Source organism: Pinus tabuliformis, chromosome 1_2 (genome assembly GCF_031772625.1).
Source record: "Pinus tabuliformis cultivar Carrire ecotype Pingquan chromosome 1_2, CPIR1, whole genome shotgun sequence".
NCBI lineage: Eukaryota > Viridiplantae > Streptophyta > Pinopsida > Pinales > Pinaceae > Pinus > Pinus tabuliformis.
In genome coordinates, this window is record NC_142298.1 from 309,828,947 (window position 1) to 309,835,727 (window position 6,781).

Genomic DNA, 6,781 nt, shown 5'->3' on the forward strand with positions numbered 1-6,781 from the left:
AACTGAGAGGCAAATGCCTCACCTTCCGATCCTTCCGAGGATCCCTTCTTCGACTTCTTTGATGGGCAATTAGTCGCATAATGTCCCATCTCATGACAATTAGAGCATCTCACTTTAGACATGTCACCCTTCTTCCCTCCATGAGAAGAATTCGATTTGGAATGAGAAGCCTTCCCCTTCCCTTTTCTTGCCTTACTTGCTAAGGCCAGATTTTCTTCATCATCATTCTTAGATAAAGAACCATCTCATGTGTTCCTCCCGATCTCCTCCTGCATGAGATTTGACCAAAGTCCATCCCAATTCGGCAGTTTCTCCCTTCCATTCACAGAGTCATGGTAGCTATTCCAACTCTTTGGAAGGACAAGGAAAGCGAGGCTCACCATATCATCATCGGCAGTAGTTATTCCCACACTGCCAAGATCATCTTTGCAGGTGGTGAACTTGTTCATATATGTGGAAATAGTATCGCCCTTCTACATCTTGATTCTTCGAAGCTTATCCTTGAGCATCAATTTCCTCTGGTCGCTACTATTTTGGTAGAGGCCCTTCAATGTCTTCCACATTGCACATAGAGTATCCTTCCCATGGAGACTCGAGACAATATGGTCTCGAACTCCCTCAAGGATGATCCCTCTCGCCTTCACCACACACTTATTCCACTCAGCCAACTCTTGTGCATTAGTTGAAGATGGATTTGGGATTTCTTGATCAATAATTCCTTCAAGCCATTGTCTTCTAATCCAACCTCCATTCTATCTTTCCATGCTATGTAATTCGAGCTACCTTCCAAGGCATACTCAAGTCTCAAGCCATAGAACGCCATTGGCCAACCTTGAAGTATGATATGAATTCGATTTTCACCTGCAACCCCGAACTTCAAACTTCGAATTATCTTCTCAGTATACTGTTCACAGCTCTGTTACTATGTAGAAAATTTCTACAAAACTAGCTCTGATACCATGTAGAAAATTCCCTACAAATCCTTCTTTGATACCATGTAGAAAATTTGCTGGTAGGTTAACCCGATAATGCAATATAAATCAACGCAGAATACTATAACCTACTTCTACTATCAATTTGCGGAAGATTAAAGAGCGAGTTGAACAATATAACTAGAAGAAGAAGAATCAATGCACAATACACAGGAAAATACTTTGGGGAAAGCATCAGCTAAAAACCCTTCTATATGTATTATCATACAAGGTGGAAATACATAGGAATTATACAAAGCCTTAGCTCTTCAGCTAGCCATCTTTCAGTACAATCCTCACAAATGCTCACAGGCAATCTTGTCTTCTCTCCAACCTTCCTCTCTGCCCTCCAAGCTCCTATTTCCTTGCGCTGTTCCTCTGGGATGATTCTCCTGTTACCAAGTGGATGATCAAGCCTCAAAAATTGCGCAATCTTCAAGGATGATGCCTTGACTGCATGCATGAGTTTTCTTTATAGGAAAACACATGCAACTGATAGTACATTGTCCTTGACTTTAATCTCAAAGGGGTCTTTCTCATAATAGACATGCATGAGTTTCTGATGAGGGAATATTCAGTTAACTGGAGTACACTAGTTGAGTGTATGCATGCATCAACTGAATGTTAACTCACCATTAGTTCCTCAAATAGTTTGGAACTAATTTAACTGGACTTAACTCAGTAAACTAAGTTAACTAATTACAACTCAAATATAACTCAATATTATCGCCTTAATTTAAGGGATAACTCTTGCATGACTTCAAAACGACTTCTAACTTGAATTTATCCAACTAATTAATTCAAAATGAATTAATCAATTATTTCCAAGTCGTTTTTAAGACTAAATTCTCTTTTAATTCACAATTTAATTCAAGGACAAATTAAATTGGAATATTCTTGTTGCCACATTTCAACACTAATCTATCCTCCAAGGAGAAAAGCAAGATTGTTAGGAAAAGTTCCCCATTCACTTGGATTAGGGGAAACCTTTTCAGATTGGGTCCATATAAGATCCTGAGGAGATATGTGAGGGAAAAGGGGGTATTTGACATCCTCTCAACATGCCATGATGGACATTGTGGAGGACACTTTGCTACTAAGAGGAGATCCTTGAAAGTTATACAAGGAGGTTGCCACTGACCCACTTTACATCAAGATACAATGAGGTACACCATCAGGTGTGATCAGTGCCAAAGGATGGGTAAGCCCACACCTAAGGATGAAATTCCCTTACAACCTCAAGTGACTCTAGAGCCATTTGATAAGTGGGGCATGGATTTCATTGGGCCCATTGATCCCCCATCGGGACATAAGAAGTATATCATTGTGTGCACTGATTACCTGACTAAATGGGTTGAAACAAAGGAAGTTAAGGAAACAATGAAGCGGAAAGTGGATCATTTTCTAAGGGATAATATCTTCTACAAGTTTGGTTTTCCAAGAGAGTTTTTCACTGATCAAGGAACACAATTCACATCAAATATAATTGAAGGTCTCATGGTATTTTGACTCATTCTTTTGTGATAGTGATTGCTAGGTTGATGGTAGTGTTATAAGGTTTGTTCAAGAAGGGTATTGGCAACAATTATAAAAGCCCTAAAGTATAGTGACTAAGGAGCATACTTGTCATTGTTAAGAGGGAAGTCTTTGAAGCCCTAAGTCTTTTCATCTTTGGAGTAGTAAAGAGATAATATGAGAGAAGATTGAAGAGCTTCTGTACAATCATCTTTGAGGTAACAAAGTGACTATGTGAGGGTAGTTAGAAGACATTTTGACAGTGACTTTGGATCAACATAGACATTGTGTGAAGGCAGCCTAATATCAATGACTTTGGAGAAACATAAGTCTATTGAGAGAAGGATGTTGGGATAAGGTGAAGATATAAGAGAATATGAAGTTGCAGGCCTATTTGTGAGCAACAATAGAGGTGGAAAATGACTTGTTAAGTGTTCAAGGTACATGGACTAGAAGGCTTGTGGAAGCACTACATCAACAAGTAAGTCAAGTGTATCTTGTTCAAGAGTAGATTGATGTTGTTGACATGAAGCCGTAGTTGTTCTTGTATCATGGCTAATTGTAAGGGTCATGATCCCTAGTACAGAAGCCCTATTTGTATTGTATTAAAGTTGTAATATAACAAGTTTTGGGTTGAAAAATTATCTTGTATACTACATTGATTCACTGTTGTACATTTTATGTTGTGCAAAGTGCTTGTGTTGTGGCATTTTAGTGTGTTTGTGATCATGTTTTAGACATAGACCTGATTATGAAGTGTCGAGGAAAATCAATGCATACCAATTTCCCCTCCTCGTCCAATGGGGGTAACTCTACTAAATAAATAAAATGTTGACTCAATGCCTTCTTGAGGCACAATACATGAAAATCATTGTTAATTTTTCTCCCCTCTGGTATAGATCAAGTATTTCCCCATCCAGAATACCCATGTTATAGGATCTTTTCCATCACACTCCCTCATATTAATCTTCAAAATGAAATTGTTTATTGGTGCCAAGTTGAATCTTTGATGTTGAGGATCTTGGAGTGTTAAATGATCATGATTTCGTGATTCAATATTTGTGATCTACAATTCCCCATATGTTACTGCATCCCACCACAATTGTTCTCCTTATTTTCATGATTTCCTTAGATCTCCATATCCCTTTTAGGAAGACTCTCTAAGAGAAGATTTTCCATGGAATTCATGAATTTTTGTCTTTATTTCATCTTTTTATTTTCCATATCATCCATCTTATGTTCCATGCGTTCTTTATTTTCACTCATTTTATTTTCCATTTCTTATTTAAAGACTTCTTCTAAACATGATAAATCCATTTGTTTCAACACAATATGACTGATTTTAGAAACCGAATTCTGAGAGAATTTGTATTTTGATTCCTCACTTTCTTCGAATGCCATGTTTGAGTTTTTATGAGTAGAGTTTCTTATAGAAACTTTTGCCATATGAGAAAATAATAATGGTACTCTTGTTGTGACACTTTTTAGTCAACCGAAAATGGATCTTTAAATCAAAAGGTATGCTAGATATAGGTTATGTATCTATAAAACCTTAATTTGGAGACGACCTATATGACTGACCTTCATCTTGATATATTTATTAAATTTGACCCCTTCTGATTCTAAAATTTCATCCTATAGCACCTGATATGATTTCTTAGACTCCTGAAAATTTCACCATTTGAAACTTCATTGAAGAAATGTTATAGAAAAATTGTCAAGATGACTTGTTTAGGACCAATTCTAAGATTATTAAAAAAAACCCTAAAAGATGATTCATTTGAGACTAATTTAGGATTAGTCACAAACCCTAACTTACATAGTTTATATTTCCATGGTGTGTGTGTGTGAGACAAAGGGTACAATTATAATGAAAGGTTCTAATTGACCTATTAATATACAAATAGAAATGTAATAACCCAATATTTATGGCTTAAAAAGGAATTTTATGTGGTTAACAAACTTGGTGTTTGATTGATTGCCAAAGAAGGAGATGGTGGTTAATTGGCTACTTGAGGAGGAGATGGTGGTTAGTTGACTGCTATAGGAGGAGATGGCAGTTAGTTGACTACTAGAGGAGGATATAATGAAGGTGAAGGGGATGGTAGTAAACTTTCTCATGTAGGAGATGGTAGAGGTGGTAGAGGAGGAGTAAGTGGGAGATAACCACCCCTAGCAAATGAATCCCATGTAGACGAATATAAGGAAGAAGATTGATGGAAATTGTGAGCCCTTAATCTCTTTAGTAGGTTGAAAATACTAAAAATAAGATGGATCCATAATGTCATATCATGGGGAATGGTTTCCAGTATTAGTGCAATCTCAAAGTCCTACAAGGTCTCCCTAACTTGTGAAAGGACCACTTTATGGAAAACCACAAATGTACATATTTTATGTGTCAATTTCTAATTTAATCTATGATCTAGCCTCATCATAGCATAGGTATTTGTATCTAAGGAATTGTTGAAAATGAAGCTAGTTTCAGTCTTTAGAATTGTCGTTCTACTAATTTCAATATGTATCTTATGTAACAATATATATATATATATATATATATATATATATATATATATATATATATATATATATCTATATATATATATATATATATTATTTTAAAGCATGGGTTTCATGCTCTTTATTGATGGTCTTCTAGGTAAAAACATGTTCTTCATGCTTCTAGGGTTTGTTAGGTCATAGGATTTATTGTAATGAGTCAAGATAGTCAACATCCTATTTATAAGGCCCTTTGTAAAAGAATTTATTTTGAGTCTAGAAAGTCTTGGAAACCTCCAAAGTACAAGTCAGCCCTGGAAGCTTCAAGTCGGCCTAAAGGAGGGAATTCGACCCCTTGAAAAGGCTATATAAAGGAGCAGTTCGACCTCATTTGGTACTCACTCATTAACAAGTTCGATCTTCCAAGGAAAAGTTTAATCTAAGAAAAGAAGAATCCAGGAAGGAGGAGCGAAGATCTAGAAGGCAAGAGGAATCCAAGAAGTCAAGGAAAAACTTTTTTTTTGGCTCTATCTCTCTCACATGTGTGAAGTTCTAGGGTTTCTGCAGCTACAAAGAAGGATGAAACTACAAGTCCGAATTGTAGGAGAGAGAGGTGTAGTATCACAATGCCGGAAGATAGAATATTCTATCTTGGCCTTGTTGACCTTGGGAGGATCTATCTTGATGAAGGAAGGACTCTTGAAGAAGTTGGATTAGGGTTTTTTCAACAACTATGAGGCCGAAGTTGTAGGACGAAGTTGCAGGACGAAATTGCAAGGCAAAATCTATGGTTGAAGTTGCAACTAGAGGTTGGTTCTCTTGGAAGGAATGTCTTGGTACTTGGAGGAGGACTTGGTCTAGGTTTTGGGTCTTTGTTGTCTCATTTAAAGCATATTCTATAGAAGAGAGGAGTTTTTGGGTTTTCCCCTTGAAGGGGTTTTTCCCTAGCTTGGAGCCTAACTTTTGTGTCCATTGTCTTTATTGTTTTTCTCTTGATATTTGTTGATGAAGAAGATATAATAAAGAAACACAAGAAGAATAGTAAATTTCACAAACAAGTATTAAGGTTAAAGGAAAATTGGAATTAATGGCTGCCACATTGCATTTTCCAACAGGAATCTCATCATCGTCAAACATATCATCATCTTACTAGGGAGGTGTCTCTCTAATAGACTTGCCAACATCTATAAAATAGAAAACAATAATATCATATGATAAGTTAGACAAAATATTACAATAAATGCATGCATTGAATAATATATGCAATTATATTAATCAAAACATAATGATAATATTTCCTGTAACATTTACAAATGACTCAACTTGAGTAAATAGGATGTTGTCACATCCTTGCTAGTCCATTTTTGCATACAAATATTGCACAAGATCAAGGGTGTGATCATCTTCACTTGTTAGAAATCCCCATATATTTTAATTGACTAATCTACATAATCATTGTAATTGCCCACTCTTGGACAAGATTTACATACACATATGCCAATCAAACATCAACCTAGGAGGGAAGTAGCCGATCGTTGGTCTAGTGACTTGAAACCTCTTAGAAAAATAAGGTAAACATCTCTAAAGAAAAGGGGAAAATCATCCTCTCATCAAACATAACACTATAATGATCTAGAGAATAACACAATTATCATTAGAAATGGAAAAATGTGCATTAAATCCAGGCATATGAACTAAGGTATCTACCTAATGCATTAGAGGAAAGAAAATGCACTACACTTTCAAATACGCATAAACACAACTAGCCACCAACAACCTGAAAGTCACTAGAGTCAATG